The sequence below is a fragment of the Pollicipes pollicipes genome, unplaced genomic scaffold, assembly GCF_011947565.3.
Source record: "Pollicipes pollicipes isolate AB1234 unplaced genomic scaffold, Ppol_2.1 Scaffold_6052;HRSCAF=7182_pilon_pilon_pilon, whole genome shotgun sequence".
NCBI lineage: Eukaryota > Metazoa > Arthropoda > Thecostraca > Pollicipedomorpha > Pollicipedidae > Pollicipes > Pollicipes pollicipes.
The window spans coordinates 10,423,215-10,437,261 of NW_023596805.1; the positions used below are offsets into that span (position 1 = coordinate 10,423,215).

General features: G+C 54.8%; 1 long non-coding RNA gene across 1 annotated transcript; it reads left to right on the top strand.

Moving 5' to 3' along the window:
* Positions 1–1,763: 1,763 nt before the first annotated feature.
* Positions 1,764–13,394, top strand: LOC119104478 (uncharacterized). Its single transcript, XR_005094939.1, has 3 exons — positions 1,764–2,007; positions 11,326–11,480; positions 13,357–13,394. It is a non-coding gene; the product is annotated as an uncharacterized LOC119104478 (long non-coding RNA).
* The last annotated feature ends 653 nt before the right edge of the window (positions 13,395–14,047 follow it).

The window sequence follows — 14,047 nt, forward strand, 5'->3', positions numbered from 1 at the left end:
CGTCTCTCATCTTTTCACGAATCAGTTCTGTAACAGGGTGAGCGTCTCAGGTAAGCATTCCCATCTTAAAGGAAATATTTCACATTTGAAGATATTGAAGGTATGATGAAACAAGCTCACTTATAACTACTGGCGTACTATTTAAGTGGAGAAAACCGCTAAAGACAGCACAATTCTCTGCTTAGTAAATATGCTCCTCAATGCGTCATGGCTTGATCACGTTAATACACCCTGCACAACATTGACCGGGAGCCAATTGACGACCGTGTTATCTGGAAATCGTGCTCACGAACGCCAGGCATGAACGCCACGACACTTGCATTCTTCTTGGCTTTGGTCTCTGCATGGGCTATGGAATGGCAGGATTTGGGTGTCGTTATTCTGGCGTCTTGAATATCGAGTTGACTTTGAAATACTCTCCCCATTTTCGCGGACGTGCAGCTCAGATACTAGATGGGCGTAGGTCTTAAGAATGGTAAGGCTGTAAACAACACCGAAAGGTCTTCAAGGTGGCTGCTTCAGCTGAAAGCCCCATATCAATGTGGAGCACTCCCTTCGACACAAATATTCGATCGCGCTTTGACCTATGCTGCTCTTCTGAATGCTAAGCAGACCCCTTGCCTGTTCCGGACAGGGGCCCCGTGCGCGGAACATTAGGAAACATATTGCCTTTGCCAGTCCGGGACTATAGATAGTCCCACTAGGGATGCCTACCGACTGTCATCCTCGCTACACGGCGAGGGGGGGGGGAGAAGGGCATGCAACCGTATCACAATACAGTGCACGTCGGGGGCGTCATCAAAACTGGTGATAATCCAGTTTGCACCACAATAATTAAATGCAAAGCGCATTTTCAAACGGAATTCCGTAATGCTCACATGACGGGACGAGAATTTTTGTAGCAACTGACTTTCTGCAAATGTGTACATATCTCCCATCACTAAACTTGATCCTTGTGTCAGACCTCCCCGAAGAACGGCCATGGCAGCCTAATAGCCATTAAATGCAAAACAAACTATTCGAGGCTCAGGAGCAGAAGGCTTATGACATTTGCGTAAGCTGCAAGCGCTGATTCGGAGCCAAGAGAGTGATGAATGTGCTATTTACAACATGTTGGCGACGTACCACGCCGGACCTGCTGGATGCTTTCCTTCCTCCTTTCGCTCTGCTCCGTCTCCACTGCAGCTGTTCATATTGCCGCCATTAGCTTGGCGTCAGAACAGACATGCCTATACGGTGAATATCATTCCGCGCTTTCATTTCCGAGTGCGACATACCTGTGATGGTAAGAGGCACCTTGCGTTCACGCCCCCCACCCCACCCACACACGAACTGCATGACTTGACTTTCGCTATGCGCTGCGCCCAGCACACGAACAAAGCCGCCACCTCGCCGCGGATCAATTCCACCGCGGATGTATGCGCCATCCGCGCCGCAGACATTCAGACATTTGTCTGAGCGTGCTCGTTATCACGAAATCGGCCGTGCCGCGGCAGCATTACCAGCAGGTCCAGTTACCTCGACATCGCGGAGTTTGGGCGCTCACCAGCCGACCGCATCCCAGACCGATGGGCTCACAGCGCGGCGGCGTGCGCCGGCTCGGGCCGCGGCGTCGGCGGGGGGCGGCCGGCGCCTCGTGTCCCAGTTCGGAGCCTGGCCGCCCTCCAGTGCCGTCAGGCTGCACGGACGCCGTCACGCCTGGCCGAGCCTGGTCAACGTAACGGCGCCGCCCGCCGTTCGCCGGGCAGTCGGGCCCGAGCCACCGCCGCCGCCGCAGTCTTCTGCTGCGTCTTCTGCGTCCGCCGCGGTCGACTTCTGCTGTTTGCTGGCGTGTGTTTCTGCTGCGTGCGCCGCCGCGGGACGCGTTTGGGCGCCGCTGGTCACTGACTGGTGTTTTGCATCAAAAGCATTGTCGCCTGACATTCTGTCAGGCCTCATCTCCAGCCTCGCTGCTGACGCCAGGAGTCGTGTGGAGCTGGACGGCAGAGTACAGCGGATATAACGCAGGTGGGTTCTGGCCCGGTGCCGTTTTGCACAAGGAGAGCGCTGTTACAAGGGGATGTGGTCCAAAACTTCTCTGTGATATCTTTGACCCTGTTGTTATGCGGTGCGCGGGGTAGGACATCGGGCACCCCGTTGAAGGGAACCGCGAACACAACAACCATTAACACCCAGGTCTAGAGACAGCCGGGTTTCGAACCCGGACCCCGGACCCCGGTGTAGTGTGCTTCCAGTTTTCCACACGGCCGCTATGCTTCTTCCCCGTCCAACCCGACCTTGCTCGTTTGTTGTATATCACATGATCCGTTTTCATATTAGCTCCTAAAAACACAGCAAGCATTGTCCCACCGCCCTTACATCCGTACCCTGCAATGGAATGCATACGAGCTAGGCGCTTAACGCGATAGGGAACGAGATAAGTACAGCATCTTGTGGTGTACCGCTCAGTATGCTGATCATTCATGTTTCTGCAACGCTGCGAACACTGCACAACTGACGGGTCACCCGACCCTGTGGTCCCAGCTCACGTCCTGTAATGAATAATTCAGTGGTTCTGCTGCCATAACCACAGAATGAGTAGAACCGCTGGTATGGAAAGCCTACTTGTTCACAAGCAGCATATGGATCAACGCGTTTGTTGGTAAAACTGGAGGTCACGTGGGCCAACCGGGGTACCACCATGTATGCCAGTCAAAACGAAACATGTTTTTTTACAAAATATTAGGACACATGCATGCGGTAGGTCAAACGCTTCGACTGTGGTACGGAAGGCGAGAATCGCAGATGAAATAACTGCCGTTTGACTGCTATCAGCTCGCATGTTCGATCAGTACGCCAATGGATGTCTTACCTGATTAGTGAACTGGACACGGCCTAGCGCACCCTACAATTTATTGATATGTAACATCGTTCCACCACATCTTTGGTCGGTCCGGAACTCATTTGACATAGTTCATGAAAGCAGGCTTCTGACGTTTTACCGTGTGCTCCCATAGTTCCACGCCAGTGAAATAGGACCTGGTGTTCTTTCGTTACCGAATGTTTTCCTGGGTAATGGCAGCTTGCCAAACCTTTGTTTTTCGTTGTTTGCTTACTGTTATAAGCGCGTTTGGTCTACGACATAAATCTATTTAGTTTTTGAGCAAATCTTTTCTGTTTACTCCCGGATGCACCGTTTCACCTTTAATGGACACACAGCCCTGGCCCTGTAGCGACGACAGAGGGTCCCAGTGCACCAGATGACACGTGCCATTAACATAACAAACACCCTTATTTCGTAGTTACTCTATCATGTAACGGCCGTAGATTACAAGTTTGCCATCAACTACCGTGCGATTTGCCCCGGGCAACTTATGAGCAGCGACGGCGGTGCTGACGGACCGGTTCCCACAGGCCGCTGTTCTGTAGGGTGAGCGCTGACCACCGTGACTAGCAGCGGTCCATCCTGCTGCGAGGATGTCTGCTTAGGATGCGTGATCTGAGGACTCTGTGAGGATACGTGAGGACTCTGTCTGCTTCGGCAAACTTATAGCGTATCGACGTCAAGGACGCCTAAGTAATACTTTAATATATTCGCTCGTATTTCAAGTAGCGCTTGTCCGCGAAGGGCCTCAGCTCAAACCCTCGGACTCGTCCCCAAACGGTCAAGAAAAGCGGGGCGCTAGATATGACGCTATGCTTTACCAAGGCCCAAGCATTGTAGGAAATCGGTAAGATCAGACCCGTTTTGGTTTGTGTTGCGTGAGGTCGTCTTCCCGCTTACTGACCTCAACAAGCGCTCAGAGGATTTCGTCGTGTCGCAAATGATAGAGGCGGCTCCGCGGCAAAGTACGCTTACAGTGGCGGCATTTTCGAACTTCGAACTGCAAAATAGCACAGTGGGCGACACACGCGAGGGCAGAGGACGGGAAGGAACGGCAGCCACCTCACAGCAGAGACACCTTTAAAGACCAACATCTAGTCTACGCCACCCTCTCTCACCCGCCGCGAGGCGCCAGGCCGCCGCCCACCGGCGGTCGCGGAGGATCGGTCGGCCAGACCAACCCCGCCCGGGTCTCGCGAAGGACCCGGTCCCGGCCGGTTCTGGGTCAGCGTGTCCCAGTTCGGCGTCGGCGCCGATTCGCGGACTCGGCGGCAGATGGCCGTCCGCCGCCGACTCGTCACCTGTGCCGTAACGGAACGCAGCAGTCGCGTCGCGCGCCAAATGACGCGTAACGCTAACGCGACCGCCGTCGGACGCGGGGCGCCACGGCGGGAGACGGCGCGGCGCCTGGCGACCCGGCCGCGCGTGCGCTCCACCACAGCGGAGTTGGGCTGATCGGTTGGGACGGAAAAGGTTTTCTGTTTGACGCCTCGTTCATGTGGATGCCAAGAGATCGTGTACTTATGCTCTTGTCGGGCCGCTCGCTCCCTCGGCATAATTATGCATTTCTCGACCGCTTAAAGCTAAGTGTGCTTCTCTCGTAAAGCTAAGTAAACTTCTCGCACGTATTTGTAGGTGCTGCTAGTCTGATTCGACTTGCAGCAGCAACAAACCCGTGAATTTGCTCGTCCTTCAGCAACCCGCAAAGCCCCGCACTATCCCGCTGAGATTACTCAGATCCACGGGGACTACCCCCGCACAATCCCGCTGAGACTACTCAGATCCACGGGGACTACCCCCGCACAATCCCGCTGAGACTACTCAGCTCCACGGGGACTACCCCCGCACAATCCCGCTGAGATTGCACAGATCCACGGGGACTACCCCCGCATAATCCCGCAGGACCACTCAACTCCACGGGGACCACCCCCGCACAATCCCGCAGGACCACTCAACTCCACAGGGACTAACCCTGCACCATCTTTCTAAGATCAATCAGCTCAGCGAGGGCCGCTTCGCTGTGCGCTTTAATTGTCTCGAGCTGGCTTACGTCCGCAATAGCCAATCCATGGTCCCCTTGCTGTGCTCAGACAACTTTCTGTCTCCTCTCAGCGGCCCTTATTGGTGAGATCAGACCCTGGATTTGCTTGTGGTGGCTTTTGACTTAAGCTGTAACGTATTGAATCGTGCACTGTAGATGCGCTGAGAAGAGCAGCCCAAGAAAGGCACCTCATGCGGTTGGTAGTTGACGTGACGTCTGTCTGCAGCTGACGCGGCGTCTATCTGTAATTGACGTGACGTCTATCTGCAATTGACGCGACGTCTATCTGTAATTGTTGTGGCGTCTATCTGTCATGGACACGTACATCTGTTTTGATTACACTCGCTCAATGCACCCATGCCTGATCTTTCACATGACGCGGGCTCATTTCTATTCCGACTTGATTTCCACGTAAACGATGGGATTTGTTCCTTCTGCGTTTTTCAGACCTGGTCATATCCTTTCATGGATATGCATGGATATGTCTGTGAGTCTCCAGTTGGAGCTCGATCGGCAAAGCACGACAACGTTAAGAGCTCTATACGAACCGTTCAAAATCAAACATATGTCACTTTGTCAAGTGTGTCAGTACCATCAAGCGGGCATGGAGAGATCGAACAAAACGCGTGGTATCAGCGGGGTGATGATTGACGGCCATGTACAACAGCCCCCATGCTTTTCTCTTTGTGACCTGTGGCCGTGCAGACATCCCATGACCCCATGCAAAGGCATTTAGTATCATGCAGGGTCCCGTGCCTCCGCTGTCGATGTTGACACGTACTCCAGCGCCAGCTATGAGACGTGGCGTAGTTTCTGGCATTCTGAGCACGTTCCTCCTCTCCTCTTCATTGCGCCTCCGACAAATCGTTCTGACCTATTGCCCCTTACCCTCGTAACTCCTCCCCACGGTGTTGGAGACCAGACTTTGAGTTTGATGTACACTAGCAAAGCTACATTTTATTATAGGTTGATGATACACTCAGCAAGGCTGTAAAGAGGCTGACCCATGAAACCTCAGGTAAAGCATCCCGGATTGACGATTTTATCAAGCGACCATTCTGCTTACTCGTAAAACTATGCCTGTAAGAGTTACCATCTGCTCGCAGCTTACCCCCGAGCCGTGCAGCGCTCTCGCTGTCCGCGTGAGGGTGTCGGCGTGGCCCGCGAGGCGTGCAGCGTGCAGGACAGCGGGCTCCGCATGCATGGTTGGCCCACCGGTCCCTGATCTCCGGCGCAGTCGGCCAGAACCGCTCAAAGTAGAGGGGTGACGTGTGCGCGGCTGGGGCTCGCCAGCGGTGGAGAAGAGAAAAGTGAGGGATGGAACCGACATACCTGACGCAGGCGGGCGCGACAGACAAGACCCAGCAAACACTGTGACTGCTGAACAGGCTCCACAGAAACATTGAACGGGCGCGACGGAGTCACCCGATGAAAGAGCCCGGGGTGACGGACTAGGCCCCGAACATCCCAAACAGGCTGCTGAACAGGCCCCACAGAAGCATTCAATGGGCGCGACGGAGTCACCCGATAAAAGTGTCAGAGCCCGCGTGACAGACTGGGCCCCGAACATCCCAAACTGTGTAGCAGTAACTCTGTAGGGTTGTATGGGAAAATCGACCTTGCCCCCTCCCGCACCGTAACGAGTTTCTGCCGCCGCTGATCACCACCACTAAGTAGATACCCCAGAGCGAACGAGCAGACACGTCGAAAGTATTTAAGAGACAGGCACGACGGAATGTCTAGAGAGACACGGTTAAGTGGCCAAACTTGCGGCCACGACAACAGGCTCAACAGTGAGTCCAAAACGGCTGAATGCTGACGATAGCCTGAGGACGGCGGAAACAGCAGCCCTGCAGCGACGACTGTTGTTCTCGTCGACCCGGCCCCCGGGCGTTCCCGAATGTGACCTTGCTGAATGCCACAGAACAGGCGGATCCACTTGTCGATTCCAAATGCGTGGTTTCTGGATAACATGCTGGTTCGTTTTTGCGCCGCAATCAGCAGTTGACGTGGAAGTGGATGGCAACGAGGGCGAGACCAGCACCAGCAGGACAAACATTTAATGCTAAGTTGATGTCTATCCATTCAGCAGCTGAACGGCTGATCGTTGTTTGCTGCTCATAAATGGCTAATGAAACTAGCACAGCGTTTCCTAGGATTTGCTGAAAGCCATGCTGTAGCAATTTATAAGTGCATTCATCATTTGTCAATCACCACCGGAAACATTTATCCAAGTTAAAAAAACAGCCAGGATAAACGACATGGCATTTAAGAAATATATGCCAAGATACCGTTAAGCCTAATCAGTGGACACCACCACCCTGTGGGCGCAATACCAGTTAATCGAGATCCTAATTACGGTAACAGGACATTACGCCATTTATCAACTGTTATATATTGCGGAGAGTTATGGAGGTGTCAAAAACATCAACAATCATTCTAACGACCCTACTTAGACAAAAGGAGACGGCGCTTGTTTGAACCACTGCGAGCTGGCATGAACCATACATGCATCTCAAAATCTTGGAATTTGTTTTCGTCATGGCAATGATAATGCTATTCTATTTGTCCACCACATCTGTGCTGTATCAGTGATCGTTAAGTGGCTCCAACTTTGCGTCGACTTTCCGTAATGCATAAAATTGGTACGTTCCTTTTGTCAGTCAGGTGTGCTACGTCCGCACGTATTAAGCACCTCCGCCATTCTACCCTTCTTCCATTTGTGTTTTATCCCCAAAACCGGCCGCAGGCTTCTTATCTTGTGTGGTTCCCAGGCGCTGCACGCTTCTTGACAAGCGCGAAGGGACGCTTCCATTGGCGACAGCGTACGATTCCGTGCTTAAGCGCAGCACAGCAGGATGGACCGTGTTCACGATCCTTGTCCCGTCATTCTACAAATCTCAGACGCAGCCTGAGAGCAAACTGCCAAGAAGACAGCTATCCAGGCCATCATCAATTAAAACGTGATTTAATCATAAAGCTCTCCTAATTTCGTATTCTCTCCATCTCAATCCCATATTCATTGTTGCCGTGGGGCCATGAGGCAGCCCATCTAAAGCATCCCCCGATGATACAGCAGGAGTACATCAGCCTTTACGTTACCATTGAGTCACAACAGCAAGCAGCGTACCGCCGCGCGTGCCAGTCATGGCGCACCGTCCGCCGTGATGCGTCGCTTCCTGGTCTGTTTCGGAGTCCCGACCGCCATTAGCCCAGATTCTCGGGGACTGACTGCGCTTGCGTGGACAGCAGAACGGGCGGCCCACCCGTTCACCATCTGTCACTAGCACTGGGTCATACCACGGACAGGACTAGAGCCTTCTGCAGGCAGGGCTACGTCGATCCACACAACTGACTGGACTGATCCACGCAGGGGACTGGACTGATCCACACACATGACTGGACCATCCCACACACAGGACTGCGCCGGTCCACACGTGAATGGACAGATCCACACACAGGACTGGACTGGTCCACGCACAGGACTGGACTGATCCGCACATGTGACTGGACCATCCCACACACAGGACTGGATCATCCCACGGACAGGAACAGCTGGCCCACCGACAGGACTGAGCCGTCCCAGACAGGTTATGAGTCGAGGCGCGAGCGTCGAGTGACCATGCCCAGCCGAGCACAGCCATCTGAGCAGTCCTAGTCGCTGGTCTGTGATCGATGCCGGCTGTACCGGTGCACACCAGACGGCAAGTTGCGCGACGAGCGGCGATGCCCTCCAGATTGATGCTACCCCCGCCGCACTCCGGCTGCAGGCTGCGTCATCCCACGAGGCGATTCCACAAGCGGGTCCTACGAGCCGATTCCACGCGCCACGGAGCCGTGCCGTCCCCCCATGTGACGTGTCCGGCTGTCATACCCGGCCGTGAGATCAGGCTCGAACCGCCGGCGGTCGCGGACGGCGGGTCGGGGCTCCGCTGCACGAGTCCATATGCCACGTGCCACGGGGACGTGCCGTTCCTCCACGTCACATGTCCAGATACGAGCCGCCGGCTTAATTCAAACACGCGGGCTGGTTTGGGCTGCGGTCCTGCGCGCTATTCAGTGACATGCATCGGCGCAGTCACCCCTGTCGCGTCGTCGCTGCACAACGCACCGCTCCCAACCCAATAACGCACGCTCCCGACCCGATAACCCATTTGGGCACCCGTTTCTCCTTGCGTAAACGCCCACTCATGGTTGGGAATTAGCTGTACTGGCTTCAGAGCGTTGCAGTTCCGGTGCAAGAGTTGCGTGAAGCGCAAAATTGCCGGTGTCCGCGCCGCACGCCACAGCCCGTGAGGGCAACGCAAAAGCGATCGTCATGAAGAAGATGTACAGATGCGTATGGTGGCGTGCCGCTAACAGCCATGCTTGCAAATGTCGAATTGGTGCGTGCTTCATCAAATCACTGAGGGATTGATTTAGCTCTCAGCTTGCAATGTACGTCCATTTGTCCGTTTGACTCCGGGTATGGTGCCGCCACTCTCCAGTTCAGACTTTCGGATAATTCCGAATAGCATGAAACCGAAATGGGTCCTCATGCTTCGCCCAATGGTTTGTGATCCGTGCACCAGATTTCTTTCTCTGCCTCATTTTCTCTTTCAATAGATTGCCAGATGTCAGGACAATCCATCATATCTACCGCCGTCTCCATGACTAAACGCCTCATTGAGAACAACCGCAAGTGGCCCAAACCCAAGGCTTAGCAGCCATCTTCTGCCCGAGAGCGACAACGCGAATGAAAACCTCCTCGAATCGCTTGTTTTCGCCCTGCAGCTGCTCCACTGTTACAGTTTCTTTGATATCCATCAGCGGAAGTGCCTACTCGATCCACTCTCTGACTTAATCAGGTAAGACCACCTTGCGTGGAGCGAGAGATCTGTAGTGACGTACCGGATCGACACACGGGACACCTTGACCCCTTGACCCCGGAACCCCTTGACCCCAGCCATGGGCCAAGGGTTCGCACCTGCGCAGCCCAGCCGATAGAGGGAACACTGCTCTTATCCCGTCCCATCCTCCACCGATGTAACACCGCCACTGAGATCAGTATAAAGCCCATGGCTGGTCTGTCCTGACAATACTGCTGCGCACATCTTGAGGCAAAGCCCGCGTTTTGCCATGCCCATTCAGTGAACGTATGCATTCTCACCGACGCCGAGACCCTGAGGTGTAGAGAGCTTCAAGCTGCTAGGCCTGACCCCAGGTGTGCGAATAAGCTTAGTGGGGAGGACGAAAGCAGCGGACAGCTCTGAGCATTCAGCCCGTGAACCGGTTGTTGAAAAAAATAAATAGGCCATGTTTTGTCTGGGGCCGCGTGTCGCTCCAGCGGCCCCATGCTTGGCTGCGCGATCATCGGGGTCTCGGAGAAGCTCCCAGTAGCCCACATCTGTTCTGGCGGAACCCACAGCCACCGATGTGTGAGACAGATGACTGATTACAAGCTCGGCCGTTCGTGGAAGGAAAAAAGCCGCCAGTCCTCCGTTTCGTGGCTCTTCAGGCTCAGTGGCGTACCCCGCTTGTTGACCGTGATGGACTGCTTTCTACGCTTTCGTCCCGGCCATTCTTTTCCGTTTACGAGGTTAGTTTTTGCGCGACGCAAACAGGGTGTCGACGGCGACGTCTCAGTGGCTGAGCGTGACGCTTCATGGTAGCACCAACAGAACACAGACTAATTGTTTTAACCACGGGGAAGCAGGCTCTCACAGAGATTACCATTGTGCTGTGTGCACAAACCGCAAGCGCCTGAGCAAAGCCAGCCATGTGCGCCTGTGGTAAGTGGATTGGAAGATAACGGGGCGGCCGTGCAGCCTCCTTGTGTGCCTAGCTCGTGCTCACATGGGGTAGGTGGATTGGAAGATAACGAGGTGGCCGTGCAGCCTCCTCGTGTGCCTAGCTCGTGCTCACATGTGGTAGGTGGATTGGAAGATAACGGGGTGGCCGTGCAGCCTCCTCGTGTGCCTAGCTCGTGATCACAGGCGGGGAGCTAGCCAATTCCGCCCCACCACCACGCTCGACCGTGGTCTTTTGAACATTTGTGAGGCGTTTTCTCCTTTGGGGTCACGCTCTCCCTTACTAGCATATGCTTTCGTTGCCCTTTACTCTTTTTTCTACCCTTTCGGCTCTTTTCCATTGCTCTGGTTTTCAGGCCACACTAACCCATTTATATAAGCGCCTCAAACCCCAATTATCGACGGATCGCTAAACCTCACAGCATCAGCGAAGCTCTTTGTCGAGCTTCCAGCCCCACGTCTCAATCCTCCCTCGTCTCCTCAGTAACTACCGTCTCCCACGCCGTCTTGGGCCCACCTCTTCCTCCCAGCGACCGTCGGGCCCGGGGCCGACTGACCCGAATTGGCGCCAATCGTCCGGGAGCCGTCCGATGACGCTCGCTGGTGCCTGACGGGGTGGTGCCGCTTCTCAGGGGCGACCCGGCATGTAGCTGCGGCGAGTGGCAGAGACAGCAGCTCCGTGGAGCGCGCCGCACCGCCCGCCCGACAGACGGATACGCAGACACCGCAGACGGCGTCAGACAGCGGCGAGTGGCTCGCGGACAGCAGACAGTGCCACCAGACAGCGGTGAGTGCCTCACGTACAGCGGACAGTGCCACCAAACAGCGGCGAGTGCCTCACGCACAGCAGACAGTGCCGCCAGACAGCGGTGAGTGCCTCAGGGACAGCAGACTGCCGCCAGACAGCGGTAAGTGGCTCGCGGACAGCAGACAGTACCGCCAGACAGCGGTGAGTGCCTGAGGGACAGCAAACTGCCGCCAGTCAGCGGCAAGTGGCTCGCGGACAGCAGACAGTGCCGCCAGACAGCGGTGAGTGCCTCAGGGACAGCAGACAGTTCCGCCAGACAGCGGTGAGTGCCTCACGCACAGCAGACAGTGCCACCAGACAACAGTGAGTGCCTCACGCACAGCACACAGTGCCGCCAGACAGCGGTGAGTGCCTCAGGGACAGCAGGCAGTGCCGCCAGACAGCGGCGAGTACCGCACGAACAGCAGACAGTGCCGCCAGACAGCGGTGAGTACCTCACGGACAGCAGACAGTGCCGCCAGACAGAGACTGCCGGCTCAGGGACATCATGCAACGCAACGCCAGACAGCGGTGAATGGTTTAGCCGCGGCGAACATCGTCAGACAGAGATGGCTCAGACACGGCAGACAACGCCAGACAGCGGTGAGTGGTTTAGTCGCTGCGAGTATCGTCAGGCAGAGATGGCTCAGACACGGCAGACAACGCCAGACAGCGGTAAGTGGTTTAGTCGCTGCGAGTATCGTCAGGCAGAGATGGCTCAGACACGGCAGACAACGCCAGACAGCGGTGAGTGGTTTAGTCGCTGCGAGTATCGTCAGGCAGAGATGGCTCAGACACGGCAGACGACGCCAGACAGCGGTGAGTGGTTTAGTCGCTGCGAGTATCGTCAGGCAGAGATGGCTCAGACACGGCAGACAACGCCAGACAGCGGTGAGTGGTTTAGTCGCTGCGAGTATCGTCGGGCAGAGAGGGCTCAGACACGGCAGACAACGCCAGACGGCGATGAGCTGTGCGGGCAAGTGCAGCAAGCATAGCCAGGGGAGGGATGACATAGCACACTGCGCGGGCGGAGCTTCGCGACCTCACGGCCGCATGCGGCGAGTCCTGGGTTCGAGCCTGGCTCGCGGTAGAGTTTTGCCGTCTCTTACGGCTACCAGCGCGAGAGCCGCGGGCAATGGATGACCTGAAATGTCGAACCTGCTGGTCGACCCCAGTAATGATTGTCACGCCAGGTGGCAGTGAGTTGCCCAAATACGGTGACAATGCCGGGGAGTGAACGGGCGGCGACAAATCCGGCAGCTGAGCCGGTGAAACGTCTCCGCGCGCTGTGGTGATATGGCGTGGAGCTATGTTGACTTGGCCTTACCGCTCAGCTAGTTACTGCTGTGGTATATGCCGTGTTCAATTTCGTGTTCTGCTGGTTTGATGACAAACATGTTTGAAGATTAAGTAATCACCGTGTTGCCGATCCCTGCTGCAAGATGCTGGGATGACCTAATAATTGGTGCTGTTTAGACATCCAGATTGTGTCCGTTGCGTTGTCGTTTGGGCAGCTGAAAACGATCAGGGGCGCATCGAAACGAACTTTGCTACGAACATCCATATAATCAACTACTTAATTATTGCCACGTATCTTGTATTGTTAAGACAATGACTGTCATAGTTAGATGATTGTCATATTTATGTCATAATTAGCTAACTTACCGTCATAATTAGCCTGAATATAGCGCTGTCATGTGGCATTGACGTATTTGACAAGCTTGCACCGCACGTCGTACCCTGTCCAAAATTAATCGTGAGTGAAGATTTCAAGATTCAGAGAATGTTTCCGATGGAGACATTTGGTACTGATGTTAAGGTGCAGACGTGCTGTTACCTACACGAGTGCCTAATTCTTACATGTCCTGATTTCCAGAATATGAAGGTACTGCTGGTGATATTCGTGTTCGGATGGGCGTACGCGTCCGCCGATGATACGACGGCCGTGGCTCTGAGCGAGCCCAGTTCAGTGACATTGGTCGAGGACAGTGGCGATCGCTCCAAGGTCGCAGTGACTCGTGTTCTTGCCGATGTTGGCTCTTCTCTACTGAAGCTAACGGACAGCCACGACGCTCCATCTGAAGAGAAAGCCTCGCCGAGAGAAGGGAAAGGACTGGACGCTTTTGATAGTGATGCAGGACGACCAGAAGCTGGCTCCGAAGATCCAGAGAGCAGTGAGCTTACCGAAGAGGAGCGTTTTGAGATCCTGGAGGAGCTGGAGAGGCTGAACAATACGCAGCTGGAAGAGCTGCCCCAGCCTGAGATGTTCATATCACACGTCCGAAACTACTGGAGACGCCAGGAGGAAGAACAGAAGAGAATCCGGAACGAAATCCTCGACATGATCATACCGAGACAAAAGGTACGTCCTTGTATGCATGTGTGCAGGCCACCATCCTCAGACACCAGCACCTGGACACCACTTGTTTCACGCTTCTTCTGTCTGGGCAAACAGATTGGGGTGGACGAACCCAGGTTCAAACTATTCACTTCCATAATACGCTCCCGACGTCTGAGGCATAGTGTAGCGGGGTTGGTTGAGGTCAGTGGACTCCAACGCCATTATT